General features: G+C 39.8%; 1 protein-coding gene across 5 annotated transcripts in view; it reads right to left on the bottom strand.

Moving 5' to 3' along the window:
* SLC9C2 (solute carrier family 9 member C2 (putative)) overlaps positions 1-6,742 on the bottom strand; it is a 272,343-nt gene extending 265,601 nt beyond the window's left edge. For all 5 annotated transcript variants that reach the window (XR_007479644.1, XR_007479647.1, XM_049715795.1 and 2 more), the window contains exon 1: positions 6,628-6,742. The gene's annotated coding sequence lies outside the window, so the exon portion shown is untranslated. The remainder of the gene's footprint in view (positions 1-6,627) is intronic.
* Between the last annotated feature and the right edge of the window lie 10,827 nt (positions 6,743-17,569).

Genomic DNA, 17,569 nt, shown 5'->3' with positions numbered 1-17,569 from the left:
AGCCAGAGGGAACCGAGGCCCTCGGTACAATAGTCAGTGAGGAATTTAATTCTGCCACCAACCACTGAATGAGTTTGGAAGTGGATCTGCTCCAGCTGAACTTTGAGATGACTGTGGTCCCAGGCAACGCCTTGACTGCAGCCTCGTGAGAGACCCTGAAGTAAAAGATCCAGCTAAGCTGTGCCCTGATTCTTAACCCAGAGAAACTGTAAGATACTGAATGTGCTATTTTAAGCTACCAACTTTGAGGACAGTTTGTTATACAGCTATAAATAACTAAGGCACACAACGATATAAATGAATATTAGCAATACAGTATTAGCTGAAAAAAGTAAATCCAAAAGATTGAATATACCAAGATATATTTTTGTAAAGTTCAAAGCAATTAAAATTATGGTTACCAAGGGGGAGGGATAGGGGGAGGGACAGTTAGGGAGTTTGGGATTGACATGTACACACTGCTATATTTAAAATAACCAACAAGGAAAAAAATTAAAATAATAAAAATTAAGTTAAAATAGACTTTTTAGGAATATAAGTAGGTACAATAACACTATTTTAAAAAGAAGAAGAAAAGCAAGATTGAACACAAGATTCAAGATAGTGTTGAGGGGGTGGGTAAAGATGCAGGGAATGGGATAAAGGGAATCACATTTCTAGTAAAGAATATGGCATTTAAGCTGTGCCATAAAGAATTGGCAAGATTTGGTCATTCACAATTCAGAAGGAATGGAAATCTAGTTAGAATAATATCTCTTTATACCATAGCCCCATATTAATCTCTACCGTCACTAAATGTGTATAATACTTATAATCTGTTGAAGTTAGGAATTCTCTGATTGCAAATAATAGAAAAATAATAGGATTGACTTTTAAAAGTAGGAGATGATTTTCTCACAGCAGGAAGTTTAAAGGTGGAGATCGTTCAGCAGCTCAAAAATATAGATCTAAGCTCTATTTTTCTATTCTATCACAGTTCATAAGACTTCCATCATCATGGCTGTTGCCTAATGGTGACAAGATGACTGTCATAATTCCTGGCATCACGTCTGCATTTATAGCAGTAAAAAGGGGGAATCCCCCTGAGGACACTAGTGGCATTCATCCCTTTTGAGAGGAAAGTGAAAAAAAAAATCTTTCCTAACAAGACCCAACAAACTTCCAGTTATATCTCAAAGGCCAGATTGTTTCCTTATATTTAAGAGAAGGAAAAAAAAAGTTTCTTGATTTTCCTGCCTCAGTAACAGAAGCAAGCAAGGTAGATGGGGTTGGGGATGGGAGTTGAGTTAGCCAATCAATCATGACTCCACCATAAAATCTGGTCCAAATCTTATCTTTGAGACTGTTTTAGTCAATCCCTTCATTTTACAGAATGAATATAGAGGAAGCTTATAATCCTCTGAGTGCCTGACATCCACAATCCACCCTCCCAACACACATCCCTGTACACATAAACACACACACACTCACTTCCTTAAAGAATCCCAATCTCCATTTTAAAAAATTCTCCTAATGGAAGATAAAGCTAACTCCCCACTACAGAAGCCAGAGAGGCATGATCCTACTTCTCTCCATCTCAGCACAAGCTTGGGAGCAGGCACATAAGTTAGGTTCAGCTAATCAGCTACTAAGTCCCAGGATCTTGACTTTTTGTTGTTGTTAATCATTGTATTATTTTTGTTGTTGTTGACATATAACACTGTATTAGTTTAAGGTGTACAACATAATGATTTGATATATGTATATATTGCAAGATGATTACCACAATATGTTTAGTTAATATCCATCACCTCGCATAGTTACAAAAAAGTTTTTTCCTGTGATGAAAACATTTAAGATCTAATCTCTTAGCAACTTTCAAATACAATATTGTATTCAATGCAATACAATATTGTTAACTATAGTCACCATGCTGTACAGTACTTCCCCAGAAGGTATTTATCTTGCAACTGGAAGTCCTTTTGACCACCTTCATTTATTTCACCCACCCCCTACACCTGCCTCTGGCAACTACCAATCTGTTCTCTGCATCTATGAGTTTGGGGTTTTTTAGCTTCTACATATAAAAAAAAACAGGATCTTGACTCTTGAACATGGGCCACAAGGACATGAGGCTCCTTGAAGGACATTCAACAAGTGACAGCAACAGTGTACTGATCGAACTTCCTGCTATGAGAACATGCTGTGGTTCTTGTGGTGTGAGCCCCCCAGAGCTCCCCTGGTTCCTGCTCATCCAGCCTCCCTAATCATGTGGGCCCCTGGTAAGTAGAGCACTCAGATAATTAGTTCTTTCTCAAAATCTAATCTCCCTCCCTCTTTTCTTTTAACCATACTTTTTTTTAACCAATATTTATATTGGAATAAAACTATTTCCCAGGCACTCTTGTAATATGGTGTGGCCATATGTCCAAGTAGTAAACAATAAGATGTAAGTAGATATGTATTGATAGTATGTAACTTCTAGAAAAGTGTAATTCCTTCTCACTGGATTGCAAGCCTGATACCTAGAGCTTACACAGCTCATTTAGACCATGAGGTAGATGTCCTGTCCAAATACATATATATTACTTCAATTATAATACATAGCATATAGTAGCTTGTCATATCTTGTTTTAATTATACATGTAAACATATATAACATCTATTAATAGGGTAACCAAAGAATTAATTTTTCAGTAGTAATGGACATTTTTATCTTGGGCACATTGCATTTATGGGTATATTTGCATACATATAATTAAACAAAATATCATTTATCCTTACTACATGTAACATACTGATGTTTTTAATCCCATCTATTTTTTAAGGCTGGGTGCCACCCACTAAATTGATTTCATGACCCACTAATGGGTCACAACCCACAGTGTGAAAAAATATTAGTCTTGTATAACCACTAAGGAAACTACCATGAAATCAACAAGAGAGGGTCTAACAGAAGTTAGATAACATGTGCTTGTGGTTTATAGCTTAGGTGACATATGTCCTCATGCACCCAGGACAGTTCCAGTGACATCTCTTCCCCTGGTGTGATTTTTTTTTTTAATTTATTTTTGGCTGCGCTGGGTCTTCGTTGCTGCGCACAGGCTTTCTCTAGTTGCTGTGAGTGGGGGCTACTCTTCGTTGCAGTGGGTGGGCTTCTCATTGCGGTGGCTTCTCTTGTTGCGGAGCATGGGCTCTAGAGCACAGGCTCAGCAGTTGTGGCACACAGGCTTAGTTGCTCTGCGGTATGTGGGATCTTCCCACACCACTGCTCCAACCTGTGTCCCCTGCATCGGCAGGCGGATTCTTAACCACTGCGCCACCAGGGAAACCCCAGCCCTGATGTGATTTTTAATAGCATCCTCTTTCACTCTCAAAGCGTCCATTACTACTACACAATAAATTATTTTGTCACCTTACTAATAACGTGATATTCTGGAACATTCTACTAAAGATATCTATATTCAAACCTTAGAGAATAGAGGCAGGATGTGTTTGAAATGCCTTTCCTCACTGGTCCATCAGAGGCCCAGACATGAGACCTTGAAGATACTGAGAAAATTCTATTTGTATTTCAGATGTATTCCTGCTAGGCCTAGAATAGCTTTCTTTTTCTCCTCCACTCCTACTAGCCAAATCCTACGTAGGCCAAGCTATAAACCTACCTTCTTCCTAAAACGTTTCTTCACTACTCTCTAGAATGTACCCAGGCCTTTCCCTCCTCTGAACTTCAAAGGTCATTACATATATTCTATACCATACAATCTACCAAATATGGTATTGTATTATTTTCTATTTGTTTCAAGTACTTAAAACACCAACTCAATTTGACTGTAAACTGGATAGGAGCAAGTATCAAACTTTTGTTTCTCTTGTGTCACTTTCAGACTTACCACAATTCCTGGCTTGTCATATGCATTCAATAACTCTTAACATCAGGCTTGCAATTCCCCCTGCTTTTCTTCACATCCAAGAGCAATGGATTTTGGAGTCAGAAAGACTTGAGTACACAATGCAACCCTGCAACTTATTAGCTACATAATACTGGGAAATTTACCTAATCTCTGCTAGGAATAACACTAGAACCTAGTTTATATGATTATCCTGAGACTTAAAATAAATCAGACGATGCGTGTGCTAAGCACATGGTGAGCACTTGGTATGCGGACCCTATCATCACCATTGTACCATCATTCCTAGAGCAAAAGCATCCATGAAGCAAAAGACAAGATGGTAATTCTATTAGTTCTTTTCTTTTTTTAATACACAGTTTTCCTACATAGGGTTTGAGTAAATGACTTTCTACTCTACAACCACCGAACACTTGATTACAGACAGATTATTCTGCATCTAGAGATCAATCTAATCACAGGTTAATTCAGAGATGTGGAGATAAATTAGATCAAATCTAGGAATATGATTCAGGCCAGAATACTAAAAGCTACCCTTGGTACACCCTTGAATAGAGTTTAATTTCCATATCAATCCAGAAGTAATATGATTAGGGCAGCAGTTCTCAAATTCTATGATCTCAGGGCTCTTCACGCTCTTAGAAATTGAGAACACCAAAAGTTTTTGTTTATGAGGGTTATATCTATCTGTATTTACCATATTAGAAATTAAAACTGAGAAATCTTTAAAATATTTATTAATTCATCTTAAAACAATTACATGTTAACACAAAAGTACAGCTTATAAAAAATAACTATATAAAGACAAAAAAATGATGAGTGGCATTATTTTACATTTTTGCACATCTCTTTAATGTCTGGCTTAACAGAAGACAGATGGATTCTCATATGTTTCTGCATTCTCTGCAATGATGTGTGATATTGTGATACCACATGTCATGTGGCCTCTAGCAAACCACTGTGACATGTGAGAGAATGAGAGTGCAATGGCAAAAAACATCGAAGAATTAATATGAAGATAGTTTGACTGGCAGACTCCCCGAAAATGTCTTAGTGATCCCCAGGGATTCTCAGACCATACTCTGAGAACCACTGCACTAAGACTAACCCTCAAGCCACTCCACTCTATAGTCAAGCTCCCAAGACTGTTCTAATCCAAATCTAGACTGAACTAGGATCAGCCTTTCTGTAATAAAAGGACAAAGTGAAGTCTTGTAGGCCATTTATCCTTAGGTCTAACTTTTGAAAGACAATATCTAATTAGGAGAATAAAAGTAAACTCTCATGTGTTTGGTGGTCTATCGCTAACTATGCCTTTCATCATATTGTCCTTTGAAGACAGAGCAAAGAATTCTATTTTCTATGGGTTTTTTCTTCTTATAACATAGAAGATTTAGAATATTTTAAAGTATTTTTACTGTGAATATAAGTTGTAACAGGGTGATCATACTAACATAGCTTTTCCTTTCTTCCTTTTATCAACATTCTAGATATTGAAAAAACTTAACTCACTAACATTTTTGTTTTAGAAAACAGTTTTTCCCATGATAAATATGTAACTTATGTTTAATATATAGTGGGTTTATTTGTGTTATTGTTAAAACAATAAACTTTTTTAAATTCTCAGTTTTAAGTTCTAATTCTTACTATACCTATAATATTTACTGTATGGATAGATACTTTCTTTGCCCAGAATAGTTATAACATGAATCAAAATTGCAAGCCCACTACATATAACCAACAGTTCACATAGAAAATGAGCGTGGAGAGGGGAGAGGGAGGGCTGGAACTCTGAAGGCAGAATGACTGTGAGTCAGAAGACCATGCTTTAGTCCTGATTCTTGTATTTATTTTATTAAATATGCGACTTTTCTGAACTTACTCTCCTCAATTGTGAATTGAGAATAGTTCTGCCTTACTGAATTAGTGTGAATTTTAACTACTAAGTGTGAATTCTTTTGAGGCTGCTAAGGCACTAATAACAGAAAATCACATAGGTCCCTACTCCACAGGCATCCCAGTCTGGTGGGAAAGACACAAGTAAATCAGCAATGACAGAGTGAGATAAGGGGCATAATGGACATAAGCAAAGGGTGCTTGGAGAGTAAAGAGGCTGGACCTCTAAATTAGACTCCCGAGTGGGGAGGTCCCGGAAAGGCTTCGCAGAAGAGGTGACACTTCAGTATCGAAGAGCAGGAGTCTTAAAAGGAGACAAGGACAATCCAAGTAATGGGATTAGCATAAACAAAAGGCAAGGAAGGCAGACAAGACACTATGAAGTTGTGGTAGAGGAACAGATCTTAAGGGCCTTTTAAGCCAATTGAATTTTTTCTTCAGAAAATGTAGTCCCTTAAGGATTTTAAGTCCCAGCTCAAGGGAAAGGCCTCAAAGGGCAGCCCTGGGCTCCCAGGATTAAACAAAGGGAAGACCCGAGGATACAGACAGTGGCAGCCCCAGTGCGAGAACACGGAGGTGGGGCGGAGGGGATACCGGTCATGTCTGCGCACCATAGTTCGCCTTTCCGCCTGAAGTCCGAGGGACCGCCCGCGGAGCGTGACCGGCTACGCAAAGCTCGGGGCAAAGGCAAAGACTGAGGACGCCGCGGTTGAAGCCCACTCCCCTCCAGCCCCTGCCGAGCAGCGTGGAGGGGAGATGCCCATTCTCTTCCACGCCCATGCGGAGCGCCCACCCCAGGCCCCTCGGACCCCGGACCCGCGACCCTCCGACCCGCACTCACCGCTCCCTAGGCCCGGGCTTCTGCGGTTACCATGGCGACGGCGCACCGGCGCTCGGCAGCGCCACCCCCCCTGAGCGCGGCGGCTCCGGCTGCGCGCAAGCGTCAAGGGTACAAGGTGCTGGAAGCGAGAGGCCAAAGGCGGGGAGGAGTTCGTCAAAATGATTTAGATTGCTGTGTTTGGACGGTGGCGTGCTGGTTTTTTCTTTGTTTTGTAAGTTTTCAGTAATATGGTCCATATTTATTTTACAAATTTAAAAGATAAAATCTAAAAATAAGGTGTGTATATTGGTTGCCGGCCAGTCTTAGACGTTTGGCCTTTAAACGAAAGAATTTTCAGGAAATATGAGGATGCATTCTAAAACAACGGAAGATTGTAAATATAAAACGGACAACTTGCTTAATTTTCTAGTCTACTGAGGATCTTTCTCCTATGGTTCACAGTTACTGTCGCCAACAAAAGGCGTTTCTTGAGACCTCACAAGCGCCCACTGTGGCAGGAGCAGAAGCAGTTTGGAAACTGTGTCTCTTTTGATTCAGGAATTTAAGATCCAAAACAGTCTTTTAAAAAGGGGGAAAGGAATGTAGGTGGGATAGGAGCATCGAAAGAAACCAGTAGAGAAGAGGTAAGCGTACCCAGAAATTATGTAAATGTTCATATCGATCACGGAGGGAAGACCGGGAAGTTTTTGTACTGAAAAGGAAAAAAACCTTCATTTCTTTCATCATCTGTTTCTACAAGGAAATCATTAAGGAAGAGGTACCATTTTAGAGAAACTACAAACATTTTAGCTGAAGGCTGAATAGCCTAGTTTTAAAGTGAATATTTGGCCAAAGGCCCAAGCAAAATATCACTATCATAGATCTGAACTTCTGAAATACAAGAGAAATTTTGAAAAAATTTTAAACTGTAGTGTTAAAATTTCTTATTCAGATAAGTTGTGGTAATCAGAATTGTAGAGATGACTTTGTAGACAGAGACAGTAGTCTAGAAGCTTTGTCAGCTGCTAGCTTGCTCCGGCAATCACCAATACTGCGTATTTGCTCTACTAAACACTCGTTTCCTACTGAAGTTGGTGGAGGAGCAAGACATTTTAGGCATTTCACTTTTAATATGTTCTTTTTCATAGTCTTTGGTTTGGGGAGAGTCTTTTAATGTCTGAATGCAAGATGACTTATTATGCATGACTGTGCATGATTATGTTTTTAATTAATCTTCATTGGTTGTGAAGGAGTCCCAAATACAATTGTTTCTTGAAAGTCTTAAATTGAATTAAATAACTAAAAATTAAATAGAGTTCTTAAAGATTACTTTTAGTACTCTGAATGCTAGAAAGTATGGGAATACACTAAATAGGTCTGAGAAACCTAAAAGCAAAGGGGCCTTGTTCTCTTCTTAACTCCATGTCAGAAACAGCTGCATGATTCATTGGGGCAGACTAGGTTAGAAACAGCCTTACAAAGGAGATTCCCGCCTCCAGTGTGGCCCAGATGCAGCAGATAGACTCCTACAATCACCTCTAACTCCCATGCCCGCCACCCAAAGCTTGGGATAAAGAGCCATTGGATCTGAAGGGGGCAAATGGATGTACAAGAGACATGTGGACAACAACCTGTAGGTACTAACAATGGGGGTCCAGATAAGACAGTGAAGGCCTGATGTACAAATTACTTAAGGAGCAGATGAGATAAGAACTCTTCCAGCTCCCCTAAAATCAGGTCAGCTCCAAAAAATTATGGTAGAGAGGTTTCCAAATTGATTGAAATTCATTTTTTCCACTCTAGGAGAATGGGTCCTCTGATTAGAATTTAAATTATTGGTCTTCCCTGGTGGTGCAGTGGTTAAGAACCCACCTGCCAATGCAGGGGACACAGGTTCGAGCTCTGGTCCAGGAAGGTCCCACATGCCGTACAGCAGCTAAGCCCATGCACCACAACTACTGAGCCTGCACTCTAGAGCCCGCGAGCCACAACTACTGAGCCTGTGTGCCACAACTACTGAAGCCCACGCAGCTAGAGCCCGTGCTCTGCAACAAGAGAAGCCACCACAATGAGAAGCCGGTGCACCACAATGAAGAGTAGCCCCTGCTCACAACTAGAGAAAGCCCGCGGGCAGCAATGAAGACCCAACACAGCCAAAAATAAATCTATTTTAAAAAAAGAATTTAAATTATTTTAATTATTATTATATTTCTTAAATTCCATAGTTCATAGACTGAGAATCATGTTCTTTATACAAGTTAATTTCTGGTGAAATAACAGGATAAATTAGTTGAGAAAGTTAAAGTTACTCCAAGGTAACTTAATGTACTATATTTATATTTCATTAACTAAAGGCCTATCATATGCTGAGTACTATGTAAGTGATTCTTATAAATAATCCCTAATCCTCAGAGCAACTCTGTGAAGGTAGTATTATTATTCTTCAAACTGACACTCAGCAAAGTTGGGTCACCTACCTAAGACCACACAGCTAGAAAAGAGCTGAACCAGGGTTTGAACCTAGGTCAGTGTGGTTTAAATTACCACAGGTTTGCCACTGGTTAGCTATAAACTAATTATGTATTAGAGGATGCCTGTCCAAACTGATAATTTAATTTTAAAATCATCTATCTTGAGCCATTGTTTTGGCAGTAATTAGAAAATATCAATGCCACTCCTGCTGTATGACTAAAGGACTGTTTCTGCATATAACTAATCTTCACAGCTGAAACCTGAAGGAGAACGTACTGAACATCCATTGTTTCTGCCTGCCCATCCTTCCTCTTCTGGTTACAGCACACAGTTTTCTAGTAGGCAATCCCTTTCACACACTCTCAGCCCAGGTCGTTTGGGTGGGGCCAGTCCCACTCCAGATCAAGTCCCAGCCAAGCAGTGTTTTCTACACCCCTGGGCACAGTGATTAGGTCAGGAAAAAGCATGGGACACAGATCAGTGTAATCAAAGCTAATCCTGAATTTTTGCCAGAGCAGTAGGTAAATAGGCATTCTTTTTTCAGCAGGGGTTGATGAGAGACAGTCAGCCTGAGTTGCCAGTAACCATCTTGCCACTATGTGGAGAGAGCTTGACAGAGCAACGAAAGAGCAAAGAAATGAATCCTGAGGCCATTCCTTGAGCCCTGGAGCTAGAAATACCCAAAGCCATTTTTTATCCCCCTTTTTCAATTGTGTAAGTCAATAAATTACTTTTTTCTAATTCAAAAAAAGATTGGATTTTTGTTACTTGTAACATCAATGTCCCATAATATGGAGGGGGGTACATATAGGATGGCTTTATTTTAGAAACATGCTATCCCTAGGGGTAAATACCTGAAATTTGGAATGGATATTATTGCAGTTACGAGTTTCACTTATGGATGGACCACCGTGCTTGAATATTATTGGTTAGTTGATCGATGTTAACCTGGAGGCAGGTTTCTAGTAAAATGCCCTAATGTTCTGTCACCCTCTCCATTTCACCATCTCTGAGTTAGTGACTTAAATATAACTATATAAGGCATACTTATCAGATGACCCAAGCCTTGGAATAATAAATAATATGAGAGAGGATGGCAGAGTGAAAATCCAAACTCAAAAGATAACTAGAAATTCAACAGGCAAAGGAGTAGTAAAAGGCAACCCAAAAGAAATGTAAAAATGCACGAGGCACAAAATAAACAGCAAAGTGCATTAGTGAATACCTAAGTAGGTTAAAATAGCAGGAGAATATGTGGTTGGGAGAGAGGCAAGAGATGTAGTTAGGGGGATTGGACGAGTCAGACAGCAATGGGGAGAATGATTTGGAGAGGATAAGACTGCAGGCACAAAGAGGAGTCAAGGCTGACTCCCAGGTTTCTATCTTGTGTGACCAGGTGGTTTGTGGCTTGTGGTTTCCTAAATAAGAGAGATTTTGAGGAAGGGCTGGGTCAGAATCAGGATAATGAGTTCAGTCTTAGAAAAGGTAGAAATATCAGTGTGCCTGATATCAGTTACTGTATATTTGAATCCAAAGCTTAGTAGATGAGACCAGGATATAAATATAGATTTGGGAGTCATTGGAGTATAAATGTTATCAAAAACCTAAAAAGAAGATGAAGTCATCCAAGATGAGTGAATAAAAGAACAGAGGGCTGAGGACAGAGCCCTGGGGAGCAATTACATAAGAAGTAAGCAGAGGAAGATAGGAAAAGAATGATCTGAGAATGAACAGACCCAGATGAGTGTGGCAACATAGAAACCAAGGAAATAGTTTCAAAAAAGACTGAAAAAATGACAATGGAATTTGGCACTTAGGAGTAACCTTTGTGGGATCAGTTTTAGTGAAGGGTGGTAGGCAAAATCTAGATTTCAGTGGACTGAGGAATGAATGAGAGAGGTCAGGAAGTAGAACCACTAAGTTTTTTTCTTTTTTTAAAGGCTTTTTTGTTTTTGACTCTCTAAATGCAAGAAATATCTTTATTTTTAATGTACGATAATTTTGGCATTTGTCAGATATAACATCAGGGTCATCAATTTAACAACTATAATTGGAAATGAGGAAGTGCTGGCTGTAAATATACACTACTCTTTTGAGAAGTTTGACTAAGATGTGGAGGGAGGAGATTGCCCAGAAGTTAAAGGAAAACAAGGTATTAAGGGAGATGTCTTGGCAGCGGGAGGATCACAGAAGCCTGAGTGTATCTATAGGATGATATCAAGGAACTAGTAGAAAGAGAAGATTAAGAAAGGAGATGACAGGTGAAGTAAGATCCTAAAGGAAATTAGAGGGAAAAGGGTTAAGGTATAGATGGGAGGGTTGGCCTCAGAGAGGAGGAACGTGGCTTGGTCCTCTAATTCTGAAATGGAAAAGGTAGCAGTGGTGTGGTTACAGATAATTTTTCTAGACTATGGTATTGGAAGTTAAAGAAACCAAGCCTGATGGCCTTGAACAAAGTATGCTTAAACTGAGGGAGGAAGAGATGAGTGAGGGGCTTGAAGATTTGGCAAAATAATGTTTAAAAATATTGATGGCAGAGCGCAGTGGTTGAGCATCCGTCTGCCTATGCAGGGGACACAGGTTCAAGCCCCGGTCTGGGAAGATCCCACATGCCGCGGAGCAGCTAGGCCCGTGAGCCATGGCCGCTGAGCCTGTGCGTCTGGAGCCTGTGCTCTGCAACGGGAGAGGCCACAACAGTGAGAGGCCCGCGTACTGCAAAAAAAAAATGTTGATGGCATTGAAGAGGTGAATGAGGATGAAGACCATGAATTTAAGTGACCCCCAACCTGCAGAGTCAAGTGCTTTTCTCCAGCAATGCTCAGACATCCAGCTTGGTCTGAAGTGGGTGTGATGGAAGGATAAAGGTACATGAGGATAAAAAGTTCTGGTGAGAAAATGAACAGTAAAAGGATTAACCTTGTCCAAAGAAAAGTTGGCCCTTTCCCCCCAGCTTCTTGGAGGTAACCTCTAAACCCTTGGTATGTCCTGCCTGTCTTTGTTTACCTGGAGGCCTTGGACCATGCTGCATAGTCTGTGCTAATAATGTGCTTTATGGTGGGGCCATGGGTCATGCAGCATCAGCTCAGCCTCTCGAGCCATCTCTAACATCCCCAATGCAATCAGCGAGCCCAGTTTTGTATTGGCATCTCCTACCATCAGTCTGGTCTACAGAGGAGAGCCACTACTGAACTTATTAGTGATTCTGGGTTCCCTTCTCTCTAGCACCTTCCTTATTACTTTGGTAAATGGTGTATCCTCTGGTCTGTCCCATGGAACATTATTGCCTGGTGAGTTTTCCAGGCTTATATATTTAGTACGTATATCCATTTTAGCATGCTCACTTCTTTGAACTTTTTAATCCCTTGTTCTACTGCCTTCCATGGCAATTCAGGCATCTTTACCTCATTTAGTATGGGCCATCACTATCCATATGTATGAAACCATTCTGACAGCATGTTTACACCATCTCCTGAGATCCTTGCCAGGTTGTTAAATCCTGTATCCCAGGAGAGTGCTTCCAAATTAATTAAACTCCCTTACTCAACTCTGTATTCTATCCCTCTTGATCCAGCACTCTCAGAATTCAGTCCCATGTGTATTCACCCACATCCTGAACTCCTAGGATATAGTCCCTTTTACTCCATCATCATGTGTACCCTCCTGGATCTTGAGCACCTTAACGTATAGTCCCTTTCCTTCATCATCAGGTCCATCACATCCCCAGTGACTTAACTCTAGTTACTGTATTGGCCTGGAAGGTAGAGCTGACCCCGAAAGGGCTCGAGTTGTCCTGCAGAAAGGAGGATCACTAGCCCTAGGGAGGTGGGAGTCATTTCCTTGGCTCAAAGTGTTCATGGACCTTTGGGAATTAAATATGTTAGGTGCATGAACCCAGATATCCCCATTCCATATGTCAAGGTCCCACTTTTTCCTAATTAGCACCACGTCCTTGGCATACCAGACTTGCCAATATTGAGAGTTTAAGCTCCTTTGAGGCTCTGCTACACTTATGATTAAGCCCTGGACCTGGTCCTCAGCTATTCCTGCTCTCCAGTTGCAGAAGATGAGAGCTTCTATATTTGTTACCAGGGAAATCCTTTAGCTTTCATGTTTAGTTTTTAATAACCAATTAATCACTCTCAGTATTTCATTAAATAGCATCAAATAAGCTTAGCAACATCCACCCATATTTCTTCTATATATCTCTAACACCTGATACACTGTACCCACTAGAATATTTCCTCCCCACCAGTTTGCTAATGGTGAAAGTTTTTAACGTATGCACTGCAATTGCGTCAGGGACTATTTATACACTTTCTACTAGAAGTGATGATATCTTCTGCCAGCCTGGCAGCAGGTGATCCAACACCACCATCTTAGTGACTGCTTCTTGACCCACTCCTGGCATTCCTGGCACCAACTGTCATAGTTGAGTGACCCAGGAAGCATATGCTGAGATGGAGTTTGCATGCAGGAAATTTATTAGGGAGTGCTCTCGAGAGCAACACCTGGAAAGAAAGGTAAAGAAACAGGGCACAAGTAGAATCTGGACTGCGATATAGTCTCAACAAAGGACGATGCAGACCATCTGGGGAGCTCTGAAGTTGGGTGGCCCTTCAGAGCTGTCCCAAGATGGGGCAAAGGAGCTGTACCTTGTACCCCTGCGTCAACCAGTTACTGGCTGCAGGCTGCCCCAGGAAGGGAGTGAGACCTTGGGCAGGAAGCCCCTCTCTTCCACCAAGGTGCTTCCCAGAAAGGGCTGCCAGCTGAGATCTCTCTGCCACTAGCACTTCTACTGGCTGGTGGATCATGTCCCTCATTCCCCGAAAGATGTCTGACTGGTGCATTACAGGATTCACTATATGCCACCAATTTGTCATACAGTTTGGCCCATTTGTTTTTCAATATTCAGGTATTGCTTTTTTCTCTTCTGATTAAATTTTGTTTTAAAATTGTTAAAGACATTTAAATAAAATGCCTTTAATTTTATTGAAATAAAAAATAAATGTTATTTAATAATATATAATAATAAATAGTAAAATAAATTTTTATTTAAATAAAAATGTAACTTGCTTAAATGAATTTTTAGTTATTAAGAACATTTAATAAATAAAAATATAGAATTGAATACTTTCAGAGGAATCTGGCTTCCATCTCTAATTCATCTACCCTGTTCCCTCCTTTCCCCTCTAGCTAACCATTTTTATTCTCAGTTTATCTTTCCATTTTTTTTAAAAAATAAGTAAATACACATATATACACTTGCACATACTTCTACCCCTTTTTAAATCAAACTTAGCATATTGTAAACACTGTTCACTTAGGTTTTGTTACTTAACAATATACCCTGAAGATCATGCTGCGTAAGTATACAGAGATTGTCCTCACTTCTTTTTTTTAGCAGCATAATCCTCATTATGTGGATATCCCATTGCTTATTCAATCAGTCCCCTATTGAGAAGCCTTGGAGTTGTTTCAATTCTTTTGCTCCCACAAAGAATCCTGCAGTCAATAGCCTGGTGCATAATTTTTTTAATTTTTGCAAGTGTTTCTTTAGTGAGTTTGCTGGGATAGTGAGTTTGCTGGGTCAGAGGTAAATGCAAATATAATTTTGCTAAATCTTGCCAAATGCCTCTCCATAGAAGTTCAATCATTTTACACACACACTAGCCATGAATGAGAATGCCTTTTTCCCCACAGTCATGCCAACAAACATGTTGTCCAATTCTGGATTTTTGCCTACCTGATGTCTTAGTACAGCTATAATTTGCATTTATCTTATTATGAATAAGACTGAATATAATTTCAAGTGTTTAAGGGCCATTTCTATTTCTGTGAACTGCCTGTCCATATATTGCCCAAGTATCTATATTATTTGTTGTTTTTCTCCATTTTTTAGAGCCAGGGATGTAATACATTATGAATCCTATATTGCAAATATGTGTTTCCTAATTGTCATTTTCTTACTTCATTTGTAATATTTTTTCCATGGAAATTTTTATGCAGTCAAATTTATCTTTTTGCCTCTAGATTTTGAATCACAGGGAAGTTTTCCTCCACACTTAATAAAAAAATTCATCTGCATTTTCCTGTACTATTTTTATACTTTCATTATTTGCATTTAAACTTCTGATACATTTGGTTGTTGTGGGATAGAAAGACCCAGCTCCTTTATTCCAACTTGTGAAAACTCTGAGGGGCCATCCCTGCTTCTGAGCTTCCCATAGTGTCTTCAGAGGCCTTTGTTGAGACTGCACTGGGGTTCAACTCCTTATATGGAATGCATTCAATTTTATCTTTTTCCATAGTATAGTATAATTTATGCAACAGTCCATATATTCCCCACTGATTTGAGATATCACCTTTATCACATGCTAAATGTCCATGTGTTCCGAGGTCTATTTCTGGATTTTCTACCTTGCTTTATTCATCTGTCTGTTCATACACCAAAATCACAGTTTTAATTATAGAGGTTCAGAACATGTTGTAATAATATGTTAGGGTTAGCCCTCCCCTTTGCTGTTTCTACTTTTAGGCTATTTCTGGGTATTCTCATTTGTCTATTCTTTCATATGAACTTTATAATCAACTTATCTAGCTCTGTCAAAACTCTGATATTGATTTACTTGGATTGCATTAAATTTATAAATTAATCTATGGAGCACTGTCATCTCTATGAAACTGAGTCTTCTTCTCCAGTAACATAGGATGTCTTTCTCTTTGCTCAAGCCTACTTTTGTTTCTTTCAGGAGTGTCTTATGGCTCTCCTCATATAGTTTCATATAACTATAATGACTCTTGAATGAGAGTTGTAAAGAATTCAGATTCCGTTTTACACATGAGAAAACTGAGGACCAGAATGACCAAGTGATTGATTGAGGTCACAGAGTTAGCACTAGGACTCAGATCTCCTGGCTCTCATCATGGTGCTCTCCACCCTATAATTCTATGGATGCATCTAGGCAACTAGGAAAATGCTCTTTCATTGTCTGATTTGTGCTCATTCCTCCTGTTATGTTCCTGAACTTTCCAAAGCACTTTCCCATTTCACCAGCTTTGTCTCACCCTGCTCTCTCCAGTGAACTCTTGCCAAGATGTCCTTGCCTCTCTGGCTTTTGTGTCTTTGTCTAGAACACTCCTCCGTTCCTTCAAACTCTGTCACCTAGTAACTCCCATCATCCTTCATATTCCTACGTAAGAGTCACTCCCTCAAGGAAATCTTTTGTGCTACTTACCTATTGCTGCATAACAAGTTACCCAAAATTTAGTAACTAAAAACACAAACATTTATTATCTCACAATTTTTGTGTATCAGGAATCCAGGCATGGTTTAGCTGGATGCTTCTGCCTCAAGATGTCTCATAAAGTTGCAGTCAGGCTATCGACAAAGTCTGAAATCTCATCTGAAATCTCAACTGGGAAAAGATTTGCTTCCAACCTCACTCATGTTGCTGATGGCAGGATTCAGTTCCTCGTGGGCTATTGGATTGAGGGCTTCAGTTCCTCACTGAATGTTGGCCAGAGGTCTCTCTCTCTTCATTACCATGAGGATCTCTCCATAGGGCATCTCACAATATGGCAGTTGACTTCCGTCAGAACAAGCAAGTGAGAGAAGACATCCACAACAGAAGCCACAGTCCTTTTGTAAACTAATCCTGGAAGTAACATTCCATCACTTTTAGTATATTCTATTTGTAAGTTACTAGATACAGCTCACAGTCAAAGAAGGAAATTGCACGGGGGCATGAATACCATGAGGCAGAGAACACTGGGGGCTATTATGGACTAATTTGTGCCCCACGACCTCCCAATTCACCTGTTGAAGCTCTAAGTCTCAATGTGACTGCATTTGAAGATAAGGCCTATAAGGATGTGGGACCCAGAAACCAAATCAGCTGGCACCTTGATCTTGGACTTCCCAGCTTCCAGAACTGTTGTTTAAGCCACCCAGTCTGTGGTATTTTGTCATGGCAGCCTGAACCAAGACAGGAGCCATCTTAGAGACTGTCCATCTCACTGCCCCTGATCCTCCAGACCAGATCTGGGCTCCCTACTATATATCTTCTTTAGCATGCTAGAGGTCTCTTTCAGACAATTATCCCAATAGTGATTAAACAATTAGTTGTGTAATTCATGGTTTCATTTTAGAACCCCTGTCTCCTCAAGAATGAAATTCCATAAAACAAGGAACCTTGGGAGTCTTATTTACTGCTAAACCTTGAGTCCAAGCATAATATTTTATACACAGCAAAAAAGATATAATTTCTTTTTTTCTATTTATTGACTTTTTTGTGGTAAAATATACATAGAATTTACCATCTTAACCATTTTTAAGTGTACAATTCAGTGGCATTAAGTAAGTTACAGTGTTGTACAACCATCACCACTGTTCACCTCCAGAACTTATCATCCCAAATAGAAACTCTACACCTATTAAACAATAACTTCCCAGCACCCTCCTTCCAGCACCTGATAACCTCTATTCTAAAAA

The sequence above is a fragment of the Orcinus orca genome, chromosome 1 (assembly GCF_937001465.1).
Source record: "Orcinus orca chromosome 1, mOrcOrc1.1, whole genome shotgun sequence".
Taxonomy (NCBI): Eukaryota; Metazoa; Chordata; class Mammalia; order Artiodactyla; family Delphinidae; genus Orcinus; species Orcinus orca.
The sequence above is the reverse complement of the archived record's forward strand: the minus strand, read 5'-3'. Positions and strand labels throughout refer to the sequence as shown.